We start from the raw sequence: 25,341 nt of genomic DNA, 5'->3' as shown, positions 1-25,341 counted from the left end.
TATGTTTTGTAAGTTTTTTCCACGTGTCTTGACGTCCAATGTATCCCTGCAAAGTTTGGTGAAGATCTGAGTATGTAGTTTTTGACCTTATCTGGAACCTCCTATCTGAAAATTTGAAAATTCTTCAAAAATTCGACCAAAATCTTGATGTCCCCAATCCTATGTTTTGCATGTTTTTTCCACGTGTCTTGACATCCAATGTATCCCTGCAAAGTTTGGTGAAGATCTGAGTATGTAGTTTTTGACCTTATATGGAACCTCCTATCTGAAAATTTGAAAATTCTTAAAAAATTTGACCAAAATCTTGATGTCTCCAATCTCTTGTTTTGTACGTTTTTTCCATGTGTCTTGACATCCAATGTATCCCTGCAAAGTTTGGTGAAGATCTGAGTATGTAGTTTTTGACCTTATCTGGAACCTCCTTTCTGAAAATTTGAAAATTCTTAAAAAATTCGTCCAAAATCTTGATGTCTCCAATCTCTTGTTTTGTACGTTTTTTCCACGTGTCTTGACATCCAATGTATCCCTGCAAAGTTTGGTGAAGATCTGAGTATGTAGTTTTTGACCTTATCTGGAACCTCCCATCTGAAAATTTGAAAATTCCTAAAAAATCCGTCCAAAATCTTGATGACCCCAATCTCTTGTTTTGTATGTTTTTTCCACGTGTCTTGACATCCAATGTATCCCTGCAAAGTTTGGTGAAGATCTGAGTATGTAGTTTTTGACCTTATATGGAACCTCCTATCTGAAAATTTGAAAATTCTTAAAAAATTCGTCCAAAATCTTGATGTATCCAATCTCTTGTTTTGTACGTTTTTTCCACGTGTCTTGACATCCAATGTATCCCTGAAAAGTTTGGTGAAGATCTGAGTATGTCGTTTTTGACCTTATCTGGAACCTCCCATCTGAAAATTTGAAAATTCTTAAAAAATTCGTCCAAAATCTTGATGTCTCCATACTCTTGTTTTGTACGTTTTTTCCACGTGTCTCGACATCCAATGTATCCCTGCAAAGTTTGGTGAAGATCTGAGTATGTAGTTTTTGACCTTATCTGGAACCTCCCATCTGAAAATTTGAAAATTCCTAAAAAATCCGTCCAAATTCTTGATGTCTCCAATCTCTTGTTTTGTACGTTTTTTCCACGTGTCTTGACATCCAATGTATCCCTTCAAAGTTTGGTGATGATCTGAGTATGTAGTTTTTGACCTTATATGGAACCTCCTTTCTGAAAATTTGAAAATTCTTAAAAAATTCGTCCAAAATCTTGATGTCTCCAATCCCTTTGTTTTGTACGTTTTTTCCACGTGTCTTGACATCCAATGTATCCCTGCAACGTTTGGTGAAGTTCTGAGTATGCAGTTTTTGACCTTATCTGGAACCTCCTATCTGAAAGTTTGAAAATTCTTCAAAAATTCGTCCAAAATCTTGATGTCTCCAATCTCTTGTTTTGTACGTTTTTTCCACGTGTCTTGACATCCAATGTATCCCTGCAATGTTTGGTGAAGATCTGAGTATGTAGTTTTTGAACTTATATGGAACCTCCTATCTGAAAATTTGAAAGTTCTTAAAAAATTTGACCAAAATCTTGATATCCCCAATCCTATGTTTTGTATGTTTTTTCCACGTGTCTTGACATCCAATGTATCCCTGCAAAGTTTGGTGAAGATCTGAGTATGTAGTTTTTGACCTTATCTGGAACATCCTATCTGAAAATTTGAAAATTCTTAAAAAATTCGACCAAAATCTTGATGTCCCTAATCCTATGTTTTGTATGTTTTTTCCACGTGTCTTGACATCCAATGTATCCCTGCAAAGTTTGGTGAAGATCTGAGTATGTAGTTTTTGACCTTATCTGGAACCTCCTTTCTGAAAATTTGAAAATTCTTAAAAAATTCGTCCAAAATCTTGATGTCTCCAATCTGTTGTTTTGTACGTTTTTAACACGTGTCTTCACATACAATGTATCCCTGCAATGTTTGGTGAAGATCTGAGTATGTATTCTTTGACCTTATATGGAACCTCCTATCTGAAAATTTGAAAATTCTTAAAAAATTTGACCAAAATCTTGATGTCCCCAATCCTATGTTTTGTATGTTTTTTCCACGTGTCTTGACATCCAATGTATCCCTGAAAAGTTTGATGAAGATCTGAGTATGTCGTTTTTGACCTTATCTGGAACCTCCCATCTGAAAATTTGAAAATTCTTAAAAAATTCGTCCAAAATCTTGATGTCTCCAATCTCTTGTTTTGTACGTTTTTTCCACGTGTCTCGACATCCAATGTATCCCTGGAAAGTTTGGTGAAGATCTGAGTATGTAGTTTTTGACCTTATATGGAACCTCCTATCTGAAAATTTGAAAGTTCTTAAAAAAATTGACCAAAATCTTGATATCATCAATCCTATGTTTTGTATGTTTTTCCACGTGTCTTGACATCCAATGTATCCCTGCAAAGTTTGGTGAAGATCTGAGTATGTAGTTTTTGACCTTATCTGGAACATCCTATCTGAAAATTTGAAAATTCTTAAAAAATTCGACCAAAATCTTGATGTCCCCAATCCTATGTTTTGTATGTTTTTTCCACGTGTCTTGACATCCAATGTATCCCTGCAAAGTTTGGTGAAGATCTGAGTATGTAGTTTTTGACCTTATATGCAACATCCTTTCTGAAAATTTGAAAATTCTTAAAAAATTCGTCCAAAATCTTGATGTCTCCAATCTCTTGTTTTGTATGTTTTTTCCACGTGTCTTGACATCCAATGTATCCCTGCAAAGTTTGGTGAAGATCTGAGTTTGTAGTTTTTGACCTTATATGGAACCTCCTATCTGAAAATTTGAAAATTCTTAAAAAATTCGTCCAAAATCTTGATGTCTCCAATCCCTTTGTTTTGTACGTTTTTTCCACGTGTCTTGACATCCAATGTATCCCTGCAACGTTTGGTGAAGTTCTGAGTATGTAGTTTTTGACCTTATCTGGAACCTCCTATCTGAAAGTTTGAAAATTCTTCAAAAATTCGTCCAAAATCTTGATGTCTCCAATCTCTTGTTTTGTACGTTTTTTCCACGTGTCTTGACATCCAATGTATCCCTGCAATGTTTGGTGAAGATCTGAGTATGTAGTTTTTGACCTTATATGGAACCTCCTATCTGAAAATTTGAAAGTTCTTAAAAAATTTGACCAAAATCTTGATATCCCCAATCCTATGTTTTGTATGTTTTTTCCACGTGTCTTGACATCCAATGTATCCCTGCAAAGTTTGGTGAAGATCTGAGTATGTAGTTTTTGACCTTATCTGGAACATCCTATCTGAAAATTTGAAAATTCTTAAAAAATTCGACCAAAATCTTGATGTCCCTAATCCTATGTTTTGTATGTTTTTTCCACGTGTCTTGACATCCAATGTATCCCTGCAAAGTTTGGTGAAGATCTGAGTATGTAGTTTTTGACCTTATCTGGAACCTCCTTTCTGAAAATTTGAAAATTCTTAAAAAATTCGTCCAAAATCTTGATGTCTCCAATCTGTTGTTTTGTACGTTTTTAACACGTGTCTTCACATACAATGTATCCCTGCAATGTTTGGTGAAGATCTGAGTATGTATTCTTTGACCTTATATGGAACCTCCTATCTGAAAATTTGAAAATTCTTAAAAAATTTGACCAAAATCTTGATGTCCCCAATCCTATGTTTTGTATGTTTTTTCCACGTGTCTTGACATCCAATGTATCCCTGAAAAGTTTGATGAAGATCTGAGTATGTCGTTTTTGACCTTATCTGGAACCTCCCATCTGAAAATTTGAAAATTCTTAAAAAATTCGTCCAAAATCTTGATGTCTCCAATCTCTTGTTTTGTACGTTTTTTCCACGTGTCTCGACATCCAATGTATCCCTGGAAAGTTTGGTGAAGATCTGAGTATGTAGTTTTTGACCTTATATGCAACCTCCTTTCTGAAAATTTGAAAATTCTTAAAAAATTCGTCCAAAATCTTGATGTCTCCAATCTCTTGTTTTGTATGTTTTTTCCACGTGTCTTGACATCCAATGTATCCCTGCAAAGTTTGGTGAAGTTCTGAGTATGTAGTTTTTGACCTTATATGCAACCTCCTTTCTGAAAATTTGAAAATTCTTAAAAAATTCGTCCAAAATCTTGATGTCTCCAATCTCTTGTTTTGTATGTTTTTTCCACGTGTCTTGACATCCAATGTATCCCTGCAAAGTTTGGTGAAGATCTGAGTATGTAGTTTTTGACCTTATATGGAACCTCCTATCTGAAAATTTGAAAATTCTTAAAAAATTTGACCAAAATCTTGATGTCTCCAATCTCTTGTTTTGTACGTTTTTTCCATGTGTCTTGACATCCAATGTATCCCTGCAAAGTTTGGTGAAGATCCGAGTATGTAGTTTTTGACCTTATCTGGAACCTCCTTTCTGAAAATTTGAAAATTCTTAAAAAATTCGTCCAAAATCTTGATGTCTCCAATCTCTTGTTTTGTACGTTTTTTCCACGTGTCTTGACATCCAATGTATCCCTGCAATGTTTGGTGAAGATCTGAGTATGTAGTTTTTGACCTTATCTGGAACCTCCTTTCTGAAAATTTGAAAATTCTTAAAAAATTCGTCCAAAATCTTGATGTCCCCAATCCTATGTTTTGTAAGTTTTTTCCACGTGTCTTGACATCCAATGTATCCCTGCAAAGTTTGGTGAAGATCTGAGTATGTAGTTTTTGACCTTATCTGGAACCTCCTATCTGAAAATTTGAAAATTCTTCAAAAATTCGACCAAAATCTTGATGTCCCCAATCCTATGTTTTGCATGTTTTTTCCACGTGTCTTGACATCCAATGTATCCCTGCAAAGTTTGGTGAAGATCTGAGTATGTAGTTTTTGACCTTATATGGAACCTCCTATCTGAAAATTTGAAAATTCTTAAAAAATTTGACCAAAATCTTGATGTCTCCAATCTCTTGTTTTGTACGTTTTTTCCATGTGTCTTGACATCCAATGTATCCCTGCAAAGTTTGGTGAAGATCTGAGTATGTAGTTTTTGACCTTATCTGGAACCTCCTTTCTGAAAATTTGAAAATTCTTAAAAAATTCGTCCAAAATCTTGATGTCTCCAATCTCTTGTTTTGTACGTTTTTTCCACGTGTCTTGACATCCAATGTATCCCTGCAAAGTTTGGTGAAGATCTGAGTATGTAGTTTTTGACCTTATCTGGAACCTCCCATCTGAAAATTTGAAAATTCCTAAAAAATCCGTCCAAAATCTTGATGACCACAATCTCTTGTTTTGTATGTTTTTTCCACGTGTCTTGACATCCAATGTATCCCTGCAAAGTTTGGTGAAGATCTGAGTATGTAGTTTTTGACCTTATATGGAACCTCCTATCTGAAAATTTGAAAATTCTTAAAAAATTCGTCCAAAATCTTGATGTATCCAATCTCTTGTTTTGTACGTTTTTTCCACGTGTCTTGACATCCAATGTATCCCTGAAAAGTTTGGTGAAGATCTGAGTATGTCGTTTTTGACCTTATCTGGAACCTCCCATCTGAAAATTTGAAAATTCTTAAAAAATTCGTCCAAAATCTTGATGTCTCCATACTCTTGTTTTGTACGTTTTTTCCACGTGTCTCGACATCCAATGTATCCCTGCAAAGTTTGGTGAAGATCTGAGTATGTAGTTTTTGACCTTATCTGGAACCTCCCATCTGAAAATTTGAAAATTCCTAAAAAATCCGTCCAAATTCTTGATGTCTCCAATCTCTTGTTTTGTACGTTTTTTCCACGTGTCTTGACATCCAATGTATCCCTTCAAAGTTTGGTGATGATCTGAGTATGTAGTTTTTGACCTTATATGGAACCTCCTTTCTGAAAATTTGAAAATTCTTAAAAAATTCGTCCAAAATCTTGATGTCTCCAATCCCTTTGTTTTGTACGTTTTTTCCACGTGTCTTGACATCCAATGTATCCCTGCAACGTTTGGTGAAGTTCTGAGTATGCAGTTTTTGACCTTATCTGGAACCTCCTATCTGAAAGTTTGAAAATTCTTCAAAAATTCGTCCAAAATCTTGATGTCTCCAATCTCTTGTTTTGTACGTTTTTTCCACGTGTCTTGACATCCAATGTATCCCTGCAATGTTTGGTGAAGATCTGAGTATGTAGTTTTTGAACTTATATGGAACCTCCTATCTGAAAATTTGAAAGTTCTTAAAAAATTTGACCAAAATCTTGATATCCCCAATCCTATGTTTTGTATGTTTTTTCCACGTGTCTTGACATCCAATGTATCCCTGCAAAGTTTGGTGAAGATCTGAGTATGTAGTTTTTGACCTTATCTGGAACATCCTATCTGAAAATTTGAAAATTCTTAAAAAATTCGACCAAAATCTTGATGTCCCTAATCCTATGTTTTGTATGTTTTTTCCACGTGTCTTGACATCCAATGTATCCCTGCAAAGTTTGGTGAAGATCTGAGTATGTAGTTTTTGACCTTATCTGGAACCTCCTTTCTGAAAATTTGAAAATTCTTAAAAAATTCGTCCAAAATCTTGATGTCTCCAATCTGTTGTTTTGTACGTTTTTAACACGTGTCTTCACATACAATGTATCCCTGCAATGTTTGGTGAAGATCTGAGTATGTATTCTTTGACCTTATATGGAACCTCCTATCTGAAAATTTGAAAATTCTTAAAAAATTTGACCAAAATCTTGATGTCCCCAATCCTATGTTTTGTATGTTTTTTCCACGTGTCTTGACATCCAATGTATCCCTGAAAAGTTTGATGAAGATCTGAGTATGTCGTTTTTGACCTTATCTGGAACCTCCCATCTGAAAATTTGAAAATTCTTAAAAAATTCGTCCAAAATCTTGATGTCTCCAATCTCTTGTTTTGTACGTTTTTTCCACGTGTCTCGACATCCAATGTATCCCTGGAAAGTTTGGTGAAGATCTGAGTATGTAGTTTTTGACCTTATATGGAACCTCCTATCTGAAAATTTGAAAGTTCTTAAAAAAATTGACCAAAATCTTGATATCATCAATCCTATGTTTTGTATGTTTTTCCACGTGTCTTGACATCCAATGTATCCCTGCAAAGTTTGGTGAAGATCTGAGTATGTAGTTTTTGACCTTATCTGGAACATCCTATCTGAAAATTTGAAAATTCTTAAAAAATTCGACCAAAATCTTGATGTCCCCAATCCTATGTTTTGTATGTTTTTTCCACGTGTCTTGACATCCAATGTATCCCTGCAAAGTTTGGTGAAGATCTGAGTATGTAGTTTTTGACCTTATATGCAACCTCCTTTCTGAAAATTTGAAAATTCTTAAAAAATTCGTCCAAAATCTTGATGTCTCCAATCTCTTGTTTTGTATGTTTTTTCCACGTGTCTTGACATCCAATGTATCCCTGCAAAGTTTGGTGAAGATCTGAGTTTGTAGTTTTTGACCTTATATGGAACCTCCTCTCTGAAAATTTGAAAATTCTTAAAAAATTCGACCAAAATCTTGATGTCCCCAATCCTATGTTTTGTATGTTTTTTCCACGTGTCTTGACATCCAATGTATCCCTGCAAAGTTTGGTGAAGATCTGAGTATGTAGTTTTTGACCTTATATGGAACCTCCTTTCTGAAAATTTGAAAATTCTTAAAAAATTCGTCCAAAATCTTGATGTCTCCAATCTCTTGTTTTGTACGTTTTTTCCATGTGTCTTGACATCCAATGTATCCCTGCAATGTTTGGTGAAGATCTGAGTATGTATTCTTTGACCTTATATGGAACTTCCTATCTGAAAATTTGAAAATTTTTAAAAAATTTGACCAAAATCTTGATGTCCCCAACCGTATGTTTTGTATGTTTTTTCCACGTGTCTTGACATCCAATGTATCCCTGAAAAGTTTGGTGAAGATCTGAGTATGTCGTTTTTGACCTTATCTGGAACCTCCCATCTGAAAATTTGAAAATTCTTAAAAAATTCGTCCAAAATCTTGATGTCTCCAATCTCTTGTTTTGTACGTTTTTTCCACGTGTCTCGACATCTAATGTATCCCTGCAAAGTTTGGTGAAGATCTGAGTATGTAGTTTTTGACCTTATCTGGAACCTCCCATCTGAAAATTTGAAAATTCCTAAAAAATCCGTCCAAAATCTTGATGTCTCCAATCTCTTGTTTTGTACGTTTTTTCCACGTGTCTTGACATCCAATGTATCCCTTCAAAGTTTGGTGAAGATCTGAGTATGTAGTTTTTGACCTTATATGGAACCTCCTTTCTGAAAATTTGAAAATTCTTAAAAAATTCGTCCAAAATCTTGATGTCTCCAATCCCTTGTTTTGTACGTTTTTTCCACGTGTCTTGACATACAATGTATCCCTGCAACGTTTGGTGAAGTTCTGAGTATGTAGTTTTTGACCTTATCTGGAACCTCCTATCTGAAAGTTTGAAAATTCTTCAAAAATTCGTCCAAAATCTTGATATCCCCAATCCTATGTTTTGTATGTTTTTTCCACGTGTCTTGACATCCAATGTATCCCTGCAAAGTTTGGTGAAGTTCTGAGTATGTAGTTTTTGACCTTATCTGGAACATCCTATCTGAAAATTTGAAAATTCTTAAAAAATTCGACCAAAATCTTGATGTCCCCAATCCTATGTTTTGTATGTTTTTTCCACGTGTCTTGACATCCAATGTATCCCTGCAAAGTTTGGTGAAGATCTGAGTATGTAGTTTTTGACCTTATATGGAACCTCCTATCTGAAAATTTGAAAATTCTTAAAAAATTTGACCAAAATCTTGATGTCTCCAATCTCTTGTTTTGTACGTTTTTTCCATGTGTCTTGACATCCAATGTATCCCTGCAAAGTTTGGTGAAGATCCGAGTATGTAGTTTTTGACCTTATCTGGAACCTCCTTTCTGAAAATTTGAAAATTCTTAAAAAATTCGTCCAAAATCTTGATGTCTCCAATCTCTTGTTTTGTACGTTTTTTCCACGTGTCTTGACATCCAATGTATCCCTGCAATGTTTGGTGAAGATCTGAGTATGTAGTTTTTGACCTTATCTGGAACCTCCTTTCTGAAAATTTGAAAATTCTTAAAAAATTCGTCCAAAATCTTGATGTCTCCAATCTCTTCTTTTGTACGTTTTTTCCACGTGTCTTGACATCCAATGTATCCCTGCAAAGTTTGGTGAAGATCTGAGTATGTCGTTTTTGACCTTATCTGGAACCTCCTTTCTGAAAATTTGAAAATTCTTAAAAAATTCGTCCAAAATCTTGATGTCCCCAATCCTATGTTTTGTAAGTTTTTTCCACGTGTCTTGACATCCAATGTATCCCTGCAAAGTTTGGTGAAGATCTGAGTATGTAGTTTTTGACCTTATCTGGAACCTCCTATCTGAAAATTTGAAAATTCTTCAAAAATTCGACCAAAATCTTGATGTCCCCAATCCTATGTTTTGCATGTTTTTTCCACGTGTCTTGACATCCAATGTATCCCTGCAAAGTTTGGTGAAGATCTGAGTATGTAGTTTTTGACCTTATATGGAACCTCCTATTTGAAAATTTGAAAATTCTTAAAAAATTTGACCAAAATCTTGATGTCTCCAATCTCTTGTTTTGTACGTTTTTTCCATGTGTCTTGACATCCAATGTATCCCTGCAAAGTTTGGTGAAGATCTGAGTATGTAGTTTTTGACCTTATCTGGAACCTCCTTTCTGAAAATTTGAAAATTCTTAAAAACTTCGTCCAAAATCTTGATGTCTCCAATCTCTTGTTTTGTACGTTTTTTCCACGTGTCTTGACATCCAATGTATCCCTGCAAAGTTTGGTGAAGATCTGAGTATGTAGTTTTTGACCTTATCTGGAACCTCCCATCTGAAAATTTGAAAATTCCTAAAAAATCCGTCCAAAATCTTGATGACCCCAATCTCTTGTTTTGTATGTTTTTTCCACGTGTCTTGACATCCAATGTATCCCTGCAAAGTTTGGTGAAGATCTGAGTATGTAGTTTTTGACCTTATATGGAACCTCCTATCTGAAAATTTGAAAATTCTTAAAAAATTCGTCCAAAATCTTGATGTATCCAATCTCTTGTTTTGTACGTTTTTTCCACGTGTCTTGGCATCCAATGTATCCCTGAAAAGTTTGGTGAAGATCTGAGTATGTCGTTTTTGACCTTATCTGGAACCTCCCATCTGAAAATTTGAAAATTCTTAAAAAATTCGTCCAAAATCTTGATGTCTCCATACTCTTGTTTTGTACGTTTTTTCCACGTGTCTCGACATCCAATGTATCCCTGCAAAGTTTGGTGAAGATCTGAGTATGTAGTTTTTGACCTTATCTGGAACCTCCCATCTGAAAATTTGAAAATTCCTAAAAAATCCGTCCAAATTCTTGATGTCTCCAATCTCTTGTTTTGTACGTTTTTTCCACGTGTCTTGACATCCAATGTATCCCTTCAAAGTTTGGTGATGATCTGAGTATGTAGTTTTTGACCTTATATGGAACCTCCTTTCTGAAAATTTGAAAATTCTTAAAAAATTCGTCCAAAATCTTGATGTCTCCAATCCCTTTGTTTTGTACGTTTTTTCCACGTGTCTTGACATCCAATGTATCCCTGCAACGTTTGGTGAAGATCTGAGTATGTAGTTTTTGACCTTATCTGGAACCTCCTATCTGAAAATTTGAAAATTCTTAAAAAATTCGTCCAAAATCTTGATGTCTCCAATCTCTTGTTTTGTACGTTTTTTCCACGTGTCTTGACATCCAATGTATCCCTGCAATGTTTGGTGAAGATCTGAGTATGTAGTTTTTGACCTTATATGGAACCTCCTATCTGAAAATTTGAAAGTTCTTAAAAAATTTGACCAAAATCTTGATATCCCCAATCCTATATTTTGTATGTTTTTTCCACGTGTCTTGACATCCAATGTATCCCTGCAAAGTTTGGTGAAGATCTGAGTATGTAGTTTTTGACCTTATCTGGAACATCCTATCTGAAAATTTGAAAATTCTTAAAAAATTCGACCAAAATCTTGATGTCCCCAATCCTATGTTTTGTATGTTTTTTCCACGTGTCTTGACATCCAATGTATCCCTGCAAAGTTTGGTGAAGATCTGAGTATGTAGTTTTTGACCTTATCTGGAACCTCCTATCTGAAAATTTGAAAATTCTTAAAAAATTCGTCCAAAATCTTGATGTCTCCAATCTGTTGTTTTGTATGTTTTTTCCACGTGTCTTGACATCCAATGTATCCCTGCAAAGTTTGGTGAAGATCTGAGTATGTAGTTTTTGACCTTATATGGAACCTCCTATCTGAAAATTTGAAAATTCTTAAAAAATTTGACCAAAATCTTGATGTCTCCAATCTCTTGTTTTGTACGTTTTTTCCATGTGTCTTGACATCCAATGTATCCCTGCAAAGTTTGGTGAAGATCCGAGTATGTAGTTTTTGACCTTATCTGGAACCTCCTTTATGAATATTTGAAAATTCTTAAAAAATTCGTCCAAAATCTTGATGTCTCCAATCTCTTGTTTTGTACGTTTTTTCCACGTGTCTTGACATCCAATGTATCCCTGCAATGTTTGGTGAAGATCTGAGTATGTAGTTTTTGACCTTATCTGGAACCTCCTATCTGAAAATTTGAAAATTCTTAAAAAATTCGTCCAAAATCTTGATGTCTCCAATCTCTTCTTTTGTACGTTTTTTCCACGTGTCTTGACATCCAATGTATCCCTGCAAAGTTTGGTGAAGATCTGAGTATGTCGTTTTTGACCTTATCTGGAACCTCCTTTCTGAAAATTTGAAAATTCTTAAAAAATTCGTCCAAAATCTTGATGTCCCCAATCCTATGTTTTGTAAGTTTTTTCCACGTGTCTTGACATCCAATGTATCCCTGCAAAGTTTGGTGAAGATCTGAGTATGTAGTTTTTGACCTTATCTGGAACCTCCTATCTGAAAATTTGAAAATTCTTCAAAAATTCGACCAAAATCTTGATGTCCCCAATCCTATGTTTTGCGTTTTTTCCACGTGTCTTGACATCCAATGTATCCCTGCAAAGTTTGGTGAAGATCTGAGTATGTAGTTTTTGACCTTATATGGAACCTCCTATCTGAAAATTTGAAAATTCTTAAAAAATTTGACCAAAATCTTGATGTCTCCAATCTCTTGTTTTGTTCGTTTTTTCCATGTGTCTTGACATCCAATGTATCCCTGAAAAGTTTGGTGAAGATCTGAGTATGTCGTTTTTGACCTTATCTGGAACCTCCCATCTGAAAATTTGAAAATTCTTAAAAAATTCGTCCAAAATCTTGATGTCTCCATACTCTTGTTTTGTACGTTTTTTCCACGTGTCTCGACATCCAATGTATCCCTGCAAAGTTTGGTGAAGATCTGAGTATGTAGTTTTTGACCTTATCTGGAACCTCCCATCTGAAAATTTGAAAATTCCTAAAAAATCCGTCCAAATTCTTGATGTCTCCTATCTCTTGTTTTGTACGTTTTTTCCACGTGTCTTTACATCCAATGTATCCCTGCAAAGTTTGGTGATGATCTGAGTATGTAGTTTTTGACCTTATATGGAACCTCCTTTCTGAAAATTTGAAAATTCTTAAAAAATTCGTCCAAAATCTTGATGTCTCCAATCCCTTTGTTTTGTACGTTTTTTCCACGTGTCTTGACATCCAATGTATCCCTGCAACGTTTGGTGAAGATCTGAGTATGTAGTTTTTGACCTTATCTGGAACCTCCTATCTGAAAGTTTGAAAATTCTTCAAAAATTCGTCCAAAATCTTGATGTCTCCAATCTCTTGTTTTGTACGTTTTTTCCACGTGTCTTGACATCCAATGTATCCCTGCAATGTTTGGTGAAGATCTGAGTATGTAGTTTTTGACCTTATATGGAACCTCCTATCTGAAAATTTGAAAGTTCTTAAAAAATTTGACCAAAATCTTGATATCCCCAATCCTATATTTTGTATGTTTTTTCCACGTGTCTTGACATCCAATGTATCCCTGCAAAGTTTGGTGAAGATCTGAGTATGTAGTTTTTGACCTTATATGGAACCTCCTATCTGAAAATTTGAAAGTTCTTAAAAAAATTGACCAAAATCTTGATATCATCAATCCTATGTTTTGTATGTTTTTCCACGTGTCTTGACATCCAATGTATCCCTGCAAAGTTTGGTGAAGATCTGAGTATGTAGTTTTTGACCTTATCTGGAACATCCTATCTGAAAATTTGAAAATTCTTAAAAAATTCGACCAAAATCTTGATGTCCCCAATCCTATGTTTTGTATGTTTTTTCCACGTGTCTTGACATCCAATGTATCCCTGCAAAGTTTGGTGAAGATCTGAGTATGTAGTTTTTGACCTTATCTGGAACCTCCTATCTGAAAATTTGAAAATTCTTAAAAAATTCGTCCAAAATCTTGATGTCTCCAATCTGTTGTTTTGTATGTTTTTTCCACGTGTCTTGACATCCAATGTATCCCTGCAAAGTTTGGTGAAGATCTGAGTATGTAGTTTTTGACCTTATATGGAACCTCCTATCTGAAAATTTGAAAATTCTTAAAAAATTTGACCAAAATCTTGATGTCTCCAATCTCTTGTTTTGTACGTTTTTTCCATGTGTCTTGACATCCAATGTATCCCTGCAAAGTTTGGTGAAGATCCGAGTATGTAGTTTTTGACCTTATCTGGAACCTCCTTTATGAATATTTGAAAATTCTTAAAAAATTCGTCCAAAATCTTGATGTCTCCAATCTCTTGTTTTGTACGTTTTTTCCACGTGTCTTGACATCCAATGTATCCCTGCAATGTTTGGTGAAGATCTGAGTATGTAGTTTTTGACCTTATCTGGAACCTCCTATCTGAAAATTTGAAAATTCTTAAAAAATTCGTCCAAAATCTTGATGTCTCCAATCTCTTCTTTTGTACGTTTTTTCCACGTGTCTTGACATCCAATGTATCCCTGCAAAGTTTGGTGAAGATCTGAGTATGTCGTTTTTGACCTTATCTGGAACCTCCTTTCTGAAAATTTGAAAATTCTTAAAAAATTCGTCCAAAATCTTGATGTCCCCAATCCTATGTTTTGTAAGTTTTTTCCACGTGTCTTGACATCCAATGTATCCCTGCAAAGTTTGGTGAAGATCTGAGTATGTAGTTTTTGACCTTATCTGGAACCTCCTATCTGAAAATTTGAAAATTCTTCAAAAATTCGACCAAAATCTTGATGTCCCCAATCCTATGTTTTGCGTTTTTTCCACGTGTCTTGACATCCAATGTATCCCTGCAAAGTTTGGTGAAGATCTGAGTATGTAGTTTTTGACCTTATATGGAACCTCCTATCTGAAAATTTGAAAATTCTTAAAAAATTTGACCAAAATCTTGATGTCTCCAATCTCTTGTTTTGTTCGTTTTTTCCATGTGTCTTGACATCCAATGTATCCCTGAAAAGTTTGGTGAAGATCTGAGTATGTCGTTTTTGACCTTATCTGGAACCTCCCATCTGAAAATTTGAAAATTCTTAAAAAATTCGTCCAAAATCTTGATGTCTCCATACTCTTGTTTTGTACGTTTTTTCCACGTGTCTCGACATCCAATGTATCCCTGCAAAGTTTGGTGAAGATCTGAGTATGTAGTTTTTGACCTTATCTGGAACCTCCCATCTGAAAATTTGAAAATTCCTAAAAAATCCGTCCAAATTCTTGATGTCTCCAATCTCTTGTTTTGTACGTTTTTTCCACGTGTCTTTACATCCAATGTATCCCTTCAAAGTTTGGTGATGATCTGAGTATGTAGTTTTTGACCTTATATGGAACCTCCTTTCTGAAAATTTGAAAATTCTTAAAAAATTCGTCCAAAATCTTGATGTCTCCAATCCCTTTGTTTTGTACGTTTTTTCCACGTGTCTTGACATCCAATGTATCCCTGCAACGTTTGGTGAAGATCTGAGTATGTAGTTTTTGACCTTATCTGGAACCTCCTATCTGAAAGTTTGAAAATTCTTCAAAAATTCGTCCAAAATCTTGATGTCTCCAATCTCTTGTTTTGTACGTTTTTTCCACGTGTCTTGACATCCAATGTATCCCTGCAATGTTTGGTGAAGATCTGAGTATGTAGTTTTTGACCTTATATGGAACCTCCTATCTGAAAATTTGAAAGTTCTTAAAAAATTTGACCAAAATCTTGATATCCCCAATCCTATATTTTGTATGTTTTTTCCACGTGTCTTGACATCCAATGTATCCCTGCAAAGTTTGGTGAAGATCTGAGTATGTAGTTTTTGACCTTATATGGAACCTCCTATCTGAAAATTTGAAAGTTCTTAAAAAAATTGACCAAAATCTTGATATCATCAATCCTATGTTTTGTATGTTTTTCCACGTGTCTTGACATCCAATGTATCCCTGCAAAGTTTGGTGAAGATCTGAGTATGTAGTTTTTGACCTTATCTGGAACATCCTATCTGAAAATTTGAAAATTCTTAAAAAATTCGACCAAAATCTTGATGTCCCCAATCCTATGTTTTGTATGTTTTTTCCACGTGTCTTGACATCCAATGTATCCCTGCAAAGTTTGGTGAAGATCTGAGTATGTAGTTTTTGACCTTATATGCAACCTCCTTTCTGAAAATTTGAAAATTCTTAAAAAATTCGTCCAAAATCTTGATGTCTCCAATCTCTTGTTTTGTATGTTTTTTCCACGTGTCTTGACATCCAATGTATCCCTGCAAAGTTTGGTGAAGATCTGAGTTTGTAGTTTTTGACCTTATATGGAACCTCCTATCTGAAAATTTGAAAATTCTTAAAAAATTTGACCAAAATCTTGATGTCTCCAATCTCTTGTGTTGTACGTTTTTTTCATGTGTCTTGACATCCAATGTATCCCTGCAAAGTTTGGTGAAGATCTGAGTATGTAGTTTTTGACCTTATCTGGAACCTCCTTTCTGAAAATTTGAAAATTCTTAAAAAATTCGTCAAAAAACTTGATGTCTCCAATCTCTTGTTTTGTACGTTTTTTCCACGTGTCTTGACATCCAATGTATCCCTGCAATGTTTGGTGAAGATCTGAGTATGTAGTTTTTGACCTTATATGGAACCTCCTATCTGAAAATTTGAAAGTTCTTAAAAAATTTGACCAAAATCTTGATATCCCAAATCCTATGTTTTGTATGTTTTTTCCACGTGTCTTGACATCCAATGTATCCCTGCAAAGTTTGGTGAAGATCTGAGTATGTAGTTTTTGACCTAATCTGGAACATCCTATCTGAAAATTTGAAAATTCTTAAAAAATTCGACCAAAATCTTGATGTCCCCAATCCTATGTTTTGTATGTTATTTCCACGTGTCTTGACATCCAATGTATCCCTGCAAAGTTTGTTGAAGATCTGAGTATGTAGTTTTTGACTTTATGTGGAACCTCCTATCTGAAAGTTTGAAAATTCTAAAAAAATTCGTCCAAAATCTTGATGTCTCCAATCTCTTGTTTTGTACGTTTTTTCCATGTGTTTTGACATCCAATGTATCCCAGCAAAGTTTGGTGAAGATCTGAGTATGTAGTTTTTGACCTTATCTGGAACCTCCTTTCTGAAAATTTGAAAATTCTTAAAAAATTCGTCCAAAATCTTGATGTCCCCAATCCTATGTTTTGTATGTTTTTTCCACGTGTCTTGACATCCAATGTATCCATGCAAAGTTTGGTGAAGATCTGAGTATGTCGTTTTTGACCTTATCTAGAACCTCCCATCTGAAAATTTGAAAATTTTGAAAAAATTCGTCCAAAATCTTGATGTCTCCAATCTCTTGTTTTGTACGTTTTTTCCACGTGTCTTGACATCCAATGTATCCCTGCAAAGTTTGGTGAAAATCTGAGTATGTAGTTTTTGACCTTATATGGAACCTCCTTTCTGAAAATTTGAAAATTCTTAAAAAATTCGTCCAAAATCTTGATGTCCCCAATCTCTTGTTTTGTACGTTTTTTCCACGTGTCTTGACATGCAAAGTATCCCTGCAACGTTTGGTGAAGATCTGAGTATGTAGTTTTTGACCTTATCTGGAACATCCTATCTGAAAATTTGAAAATTCTTAAAAAATTCGTCCAAAATCTTGATGTCTCCAATCTCTTGTTTTGTACGTTTTTTCCACGTGTCTTGACATCCAATGTATCCCTGCAAAGTCTGGTGAAGATCTGAGTATGTAGTTTTTGACATTATCTGGAACCTCCTGTCTGAAAATTTGAAAATTGTTAAAAAATTCGTCCAAAATCTTGATGTCTCCAATCTCTTGTTTTGTACGTTTTTCCCACGTGTCTTGACATCCAATGTATCCCTGCAAATTTTGGTGAAGATCTGAGTATGTAGTTTTTGACCTTATCTGGAACATCCTTTCTGAATATTTGAAAATTCTTAAAAAATTCGTCGAAAATCTTGATGTCTCCAATCTCTTGTTTTGTATGTTTTTTCCACGTGTCTTGACATCCAATGTATCCCTGCAAAGTTTGGTGAAGATCTGAGTATGTAGTTTTTGACCTTATCTGGAACATCCTATCTGAAAATTTGAAAATTCTTAAAAAATTCGACCAAAATCTTGATGTCCCCAATCCTATGTTTTGTATGTTTTTTCCACGCGTCTTGACATCCAATGTATCCCTGCAAAGTTTGGTGAAGATCTGAGTATGTAGTTTTTGACCTTATATGGAACCTCCTTTCTGAAAATTTGAAAATTCTTAAAAAATTCGTCCAAAATCTTGATGTCTCCAATCTCATGTTTTGTACGTTTTTTCCACGTGTCTTGACATCCAATGTATCCCTGCAATGTTTGGTGAAGATCTGAGTATGTATTCTTTGACCTTATATGGAACCTCCTATCTGAAAATTTGAAAATTTTTAAAAAATTTGACCAAAATCTTGATGTCCCCAATCCTATGTTTTGTACGTTTTTTCCACGTGTCTTGACATCCAATGTATCCATGCAAAGTTTGGTGAAGATCTGAGTATGTCGTTTTTGACCTTATCTAGAACCTCCCATCTGAAAATTTGAAAATTTTGAAAAAATTCGTCCAAAATCTTGATGTCTCCAATCTCTTGTTTTGTACGTTTTTTCCACGTGTCTTGACATCCAATGTATCCCTGCAAAGTTTGGTGAAAATCTGAGTATGTAGTTTTTGACCTTATTTGGAACCTCCTTTCTGAAAATTTGAAAATTCTTAAAAAATTCGTCCAAAATCTTGATGTCCCCAATCTCTTGTTTTGTACGTTTTTTCCACGTGTCTTGACATGCAAAGTATCCCTGCAACGTTTGGTGAAGATCTGAGTATGTAGTTTTTGACCTTATCTGGAACATCCTATCTGAAAATTTGAAAAATTCTTAAAAAATTCGTCCAAAATTTTGATGTCTCCAATCTCTTGTTTTGTACGTTTTTTCCACGTGTCTTGACATCCAATGTATCCCTGCAAAGTCTGGTGAAGATCTGAGTATGTAGTTTTTGACCTTATCTGGAACCTCCTGTCTGAAAATTTGAAAATTGTTAAAAAATTCGTCCAAAATCTTGATGTCTCTAATCTCTTGTTTTGTACGTTTTTCCCACGTGTCTTGACATCCAATGTATCCCTGCAAATTTTGGTGAAGATCTGAGTATGTAGTTTTTGACCTTATCTGGAACATCCTTTCTGAATATTTGAAAATTCTTAAAAAATTCGTCGAAAATCTTGATGTCTCCAATCTCTTGTTTTGTATGTTTTTTCCACGTGTCTTGACATCCAATGTATCCCTGCAAAGTTTGGTGAAGATCTGAGTATGTAGTTTTTGACCTTATCTGGAACATCCTATCTGAAAATTTGAAAATTCTTAAAAAATTCGACCAAAATCTTGATGTCCCCAATCCTATGTTTTGTATGTTTTTTCCACGTGTCTTGACATCCAATGTATCCCTGCAAAGTTTGGTGAAGATCTGAGTATGTAGTTTTTGACCTTATATGGAACCTCCTTTCTGAAAATTTGAAAATTCTTAAAAAATTCGTCCAAAATCTTGATGTCTCCAATCTCTTGTTTTGTACGTTTTTTCCACGTGTCTTGACATCCAATGTATCCCTGCAATGTTTGGTGAAGATCTGAGTATGTATTCTTTGACCTTATATGGAACCTCCTATCTGAAAATTTGAAAATTTTTAAAAAATTTGACCAAAATCTTGACGTCCCCAACCCTATGTTTTGTATGTTTTTTCCACGTGTCTTGACATCCAATGTATCCCTGAAAAGTTTGGTGAAGATCTGAGTATGTCGTTTTTGACCTTATCTGGAACCTCCCATCTGAAAATTTGAAAATTCTTAAAAAATTCGTCCAAAATCTTGATGTCTCCAATCTCTTGTTTTGTACGTTTTTTCCACGTGTCTCGACATCTAATGTATCCCTGCAAAGTTTGGTGAAGATCTGAGTATGTAGTTTTTGACCTTATCTGGAACCTCCCATCTGAAAATTTGAAAATTCCTAAAAAATCCGTCCAAAATCTTGATGTCTCCAATCTCTTGTTTTGTACGTTTTTTCCACGTGTCTTGACATCCAATGTATCCCTTCAAAGTTTGGTGAAGATCTGAGTATGTAGTTTTTGACCTTATATGGAACCTCCTTTCTGAAAATTTGAAAATTCTTAAAAAATTCGTCCAAAATCTTGATGTCTCCAATCCCTTGTTTTGTACGTTTTTTCCACGTGTCTTGACATACAATGTATCCCTGCAACGTTTGGTGAAGTTTTGAGTATGTAGTTTTTGACCTTATCTGGAACCTCCTATCTGAAAGTTTGAAAATTCTTCAAAAATTCGTCCAAAATCTTGATATCCCCAATCCTATGTTTTGTATGTTTTTTCCACGTGTCTTGACATCCAATGTATCCCTGCAAAGTTTGGTGAAGTTCTGAGTATGTAGTTTTTGACCTTATCTGAAAATTTGAAAATTCTTAAAAAATTCGACCAAAATCTTGATGTCCCCAATCCTATGTTTTGTATGTTTTTTCCACGTGTCTTGACATCCAATGTATCCCTGCAAAGTTTGGTGAAGATCTGAGTATGTAGTTTTTGACCTTATATGGAACCTCCTATCTGAAAATTTGAAAATTCTTAAAAAATTTGACCAAAATCTTGATGTCTCCAATCTCTTGTTTTGTACGTTTTTTCCATGTGTCTTGACATCCAATGTATCCCTGCAAAGTTTGGTGAAGATCCGAGTATGTAGTTTTTGACCTTATCTGGAACCTCCTTTCTGAAAATTTGAAAATTCTTAAAAAATTCGTCCAAAATCTTGATGTCTCCAATCTCTTGTTTTGTACGTTTTTTCCACGTGTCTTGACATCCAATGTATCCCTGCAATGTTTGGTGAAGATCTGAGTATGTAGTTTTTGACCTTATCTGGAACATCCTTTCTGAAAATTTGAAAATTCTTAAAAAATTCGTCCAAAATCTTGATGTCTCCAATCTCTTCTTTTGTACGTTTTTTCCACGTGTCTTGACATCCAATGTATCCCTGCAAAGTTTGGTGAAGATCTGAGTATGTAGTTTTTGACCTTATCTGGAACATCCTATCTGAAAATTTGAAAATTCTTAAAAAATTCGACCAAAATCTTGATGTCCCCAATCCTATGTTTTGCATGTTTTTTCCACGTGTCTTGACATCCAATGTATCCCTGCAAAGTTTGGTGAAGATCTGAGTATGTAGTTTTTGACCTTATCTGGAACCTCCTTTCTGAAAATTTGAAAATTCTTAAAAAATTCGTCCAAAATCTTGATGTCTCCAATCTGTTGTTTTGTACGTTTTTTCCACGTGTCTTGACATCCAATGTATCCCTGCAATGTTTGGTGAAGATCTGAGTATGTATTCTTTGACCTTATATGGAACCTCCTATCTGAAAATTTGAAAATTCTTAAAAAATTTGACCAAAATCTTGATGTCCCCAATCCTATGTTTTGTGTGTTTTTTCCACGTGTCTTGACATCCAATGTATCCCTGAAAAGTTTGATGAAGATCTGAGTATGTCGTTTTTGACCTTATCTGGAACCTCCCATCTGAAAATTTGAAAATTCTTAAAAAATTCGTCCAAAATCTTGATGTCTCCAATCTTTTGTTTTGTACGTTTTTTCCACGTGTCTCGAAATCCAATGTATCCCTGGAAAGTTTGTTGAAGATCTGAGTATGTAGTTTTTGACCTTATATGGAACCTCCTATCTGAAAATTTGAAAGTTCTTAAAAAAATTGACCAAAATCTTGATATCATCAATCCTATGTTTTGTATGTTTTTCCACGTGTCTTGACATCCAATGTATCCCTGCAAAGTTTGGTGAAGATCTGAGTATGTAGTTTTTGACCTTATCTGGAACATCCTATCTGAAAATTTGAAAATTCTTAAAAAATTCGACCAAAATCTTGATGTCCCCAATCCTATGTTTTGTATGTTTTTTCCACGTGTCTTGACATCCAATGTATCCCTGCAAAGTTTGGTGAAGATCTGAGTATGTAGTTTTTGACCTTATATGCAACCTCCTTTCTGAAAATTTGAAAATTCTTAAAAAATTCGTCCAAAATCTTGATGTCTCCAATCTCTTGTTTTGTATGTTTTTTCCACGTGTCTTGACATCCAATGTATCCCTGCAAAGTTTGGTGAAGATCTGAGTTTGTAGTTTTTGACCTTATATGGAACCTCCTATCTGAAAATTTGAAAATTCTTAAAAAATTTGACCAAAATCTTGATGTCTCCAATCTCTTGTGTTGTACGTTTTTTCCATGTGTCTTGACATCCAATGTATCCCTGAAAAGTTTGGTGAAGATCTGAGTATGTAGTTTTTGACCTTATCTGGAACCTCCCATCTGAAAATTTGAAAATTCTTAAAAAATTCGTCCAAAATCTTGATGTCTCCAATCTCTTGTTTTGTACGTTTTTTCCACGTGTCTCGACATCCAATGTATCCCTGCAAAGTTTGGTGAAGATCTGAGTATGTAGTTTTTGACCTTATCTGGAACCTCCCACCTGAAAATTTGAAAATTCCTAAAAAATCCGTCCAAAATCTCGATGTCTCCAATATCTTGTTTTGTACGTTTTTTCCACGTGTCTTGACATCCAATGTATCCCTTCAAAGTTTGGTGAAGATCTGAGTATGTAGTTTTTGACCTTATATGGAACCTCCTTTCTGAGAATTTGAAAATTCTTAAAAAATTCGTCCAAAATCTTGATGTCTCCAATCCCTTGTTTTGTACGTTTTTTCCACGTGTCTTGACATACAATGTATCCCTGCAACGTTTGGTGAAGTTCTGAGTATGTAGTTTTTGACCTTATCTGGAACCTCCTATCTGAAAGTTTGAAAATTCTTAAAAAATTCGTCCAAAATCTTGATGTCTCCAATCTTTTGTTTTGTACGTTTTTTCCACGTGTCTTGACATCCAATGTATCCCTGCAATGTTTGGTGAAGATCTGAGTATGTAATTTTTGACCTTATATGGAACCTCCTATCTGAAAATTTGAAAGTTCTTAAAAAAATTGACCAAAATCTTGATATCCCCAATCCTATGTTTTGTATGTTTTTTCCACGTGTCTTGACATCCAATGTATCCCTGCAAAGTTTGGTGAGGATCTGAGTATGTAGTTTTTGACCTTATCTGGAACATCCTATCTGAAAATTTGAAAATTCTTAAAAAATTCGACCAAAATCTTGATGTCCCCAATCCTATGTTTTGTATGTTTTTTCCACGTGTCTTGACATCCAATGTATCCCTGCAAAGTTTGGTGAAGATCTGAGTATGTAGTTTTTGACCTTATATGGAACCTCCTATCTGAAAATTTGAAAATTCTTAAAAAATTTGACCAAAATCTTGATGTCTCCAATCTCTTGTTTTGTACGTTTTTTCCATGTGTCTTGACATCCAATGTATCCCTGCAAAGTTTGGTGAAGATCTGAGTATGTAGTTTTTGACCTTATCTGGAACCTCCTTTCTGAAAATTTGAAAATTCTTAAAAAATTCTTCCAAAATCTTGATGTCTCCAATCTCTTGTTTTGTACGTTTTTTCCACGTGTCTTGACATCCAATGTATCCCTGCAAAGTTTGGTGAAGATCTGAGTATGAAGTTTTTGACCTTATCTGGAACCTCCCATCTGAAAATTTGAAAATTCCTAAAAAATCCGTACAAAATCTTCATGACCCCAATCTCTTGTTTTGTATGTTTTTTCCACGTGTCTTGACATCCAATGTATCCCTGCAAAGTTTGGTGAAGATCTGAGTATGTAGTTTTTGACCTTATATGGAACCTCCTATCTGAAAATTTGAAAATTCTTAAAAAATTCGTCCAAAATCTTGATGTATCCAATCTCTTGTTTTGTACGTTTTTTCCACGTGTCTTGACATCCAATGTATCCCTGAAAAGTTTGGTGAAGATCTGAGTATGTCGTTTTTGACCTTATCTGGAACCTCCCATCTGAAAATTTGAAAATTCTTAAAAAATTCGTCCAAAAACTTGATGTCTCCAATCTCTTGTTTTGTACGTTTTTTCCACGTGTCTCGACATCCAATGTATCCCTGCAAAGTTTGGTGAAGATCTGAGTATGTAGTTTTTGACCTTATCTGGAACCTCCCATCTGAAAATTTGAAAATTCCTAAAAAATCCGTCCAAAATCTTGATGTCTCCAATCTCTTGTTTTGTACGTTTTTTCCACGTGTCTTGACATCCAATGTATCCCTTCAAAGTTTGGTGATGATCTGAGTATGTAGTTTTTGACCTTATATGGAACCTCCTTTCTGAAAATTTGAAAATTCTTAAAAAATTCGTCCAAAATCTTGATGTCTCCAATCCCTTTGTTTTGTACGTTTTTTCCACGTGTCTTGACATCTAATGTATCCCTGCAACGTTTGGTGAAGATCTGAGTATGTAGTTTTTGACCTTATCTGGAACCTCCTATCTGAAAGTTTGAAAATTCTTCAAAAATTTGACCAAAATCTTGATATCCCAAATCCTATGTTTTGTATGTTTTTTCCACGTGTCTTGACATCCAATGTATCCCTGCAAAGTTTGGTGAAGATCTGAGTATGTAGTTTTTGACCTTATCTGGAACATCCTATCTGAAAATTTGAAAATTCTTAAAAAATTCGACCAAAATCTTGATGTCCCCAATCCTATGTTTTGTATGTTATTTCCACGTGTCTTGACATCCAATGTATCCCTGCAAAGTTTGGTGAAGATCTGAGTATGTAGTTTTTGACCTTATCTGGAACCTCCTTTCTGAAAATTTGAAAATTCTTAAAAAATTCGTCCAAAATCTTGATGTCCCCAATCCTATGTTTTGTATGTTTTTTCCACGTGTGTTGACATCCAATGTATCCCTGAAAAGTTTGGTGAAGATCTGAGTATGTCGTTTTTGACCTTATCTGGAACTTCCCATCTGAAAATTTGAAAATTCTTAAAAAATTCGTCCAAAATCTTGATGTCTCCATACTCTTGTTTTGTACGTTTTTTCTACGTGTCTCGACATCCAATGTATCCCTGCAAAGTTTGGTGAAGATCTGAGTATGTAGTTTTTGACCTTATCTGGAACCTCCCATCTGAAAATTTGAAAATTCCTAAAAAATCCGTCCATATTCTTGATGTCTCCAATCTCTTGTTTTGTACGTTTTTTCCACGTGTCTTGACATCCAATGTATCACTTCAAAGTTTGGTGATGATCTGAGTATGTAGTTTTTGACCTTATATGGAACCTCCTTTCTGAAAATTTGAAAATTCTTAAAAAATTCGTCCAAAATCTTGATGTCTCCAATATCTTGTTTTGTACGTTTTTTCCACGTGTCTTGACATCCAATGTATCCCTGCAACGTTTGGTGAAGATCTGAGTATGTAGTTTTTGACCTTATCTGGAACCTCCTATCTGAAAGTTTGAAAATTCTTCAAAAATTCGTCCAAAATCTTGATGTCTCCAATCTCTTGTTTTGTACGTTTTTTCCACGTGTCTTGACATCCAATGTATCCCTGCAATGTTTGGTGAAGATCTGAGTATGTAGTTTTTGACCTTATATGGAACCTCCTATCTGAAAATTTGAAAGTTCTTAAAAAATTTGACCAAAATCTTGATATCCCCAATCCTATGTTTTGTATGTTTTTTCCACGTGTCTTGACATCCAATGTATCCCTGCAAAGTTTGGTGAAGATCTGAGTATGTAGTTTTTGACCTTATCTGGAACATCCTATCTGAAAATTTGAAAATTCTTAAAAAATTCGACCAAAATCTTGATGTCCCCAATCCTATGTTTTGTATGTTTTTTCAAAGTGTCTTGACATCCAATGTATCCCTGCAAAGTTTGGTGAAGATCTGAGTCTGT

Source organism: Lepisma saccharinum, unplaced genomic scaffold (assembly GCF_977018435.1).
Source record: "Lepisma saccharinum unplaced genomic scaffold, izLepSacc3.1 HAP1_SCAFFOLD_44, whole genome shotgun sequence".
Lineage (NCBI taxonomy): Eukaryota > Metazoa > Arthropoda > Insecta > Zygentoma > Lepismatidae > Lepisma > Lepisma saccharinum.
Note: the sequence above shows the minus strand (reverse complement) of the source record.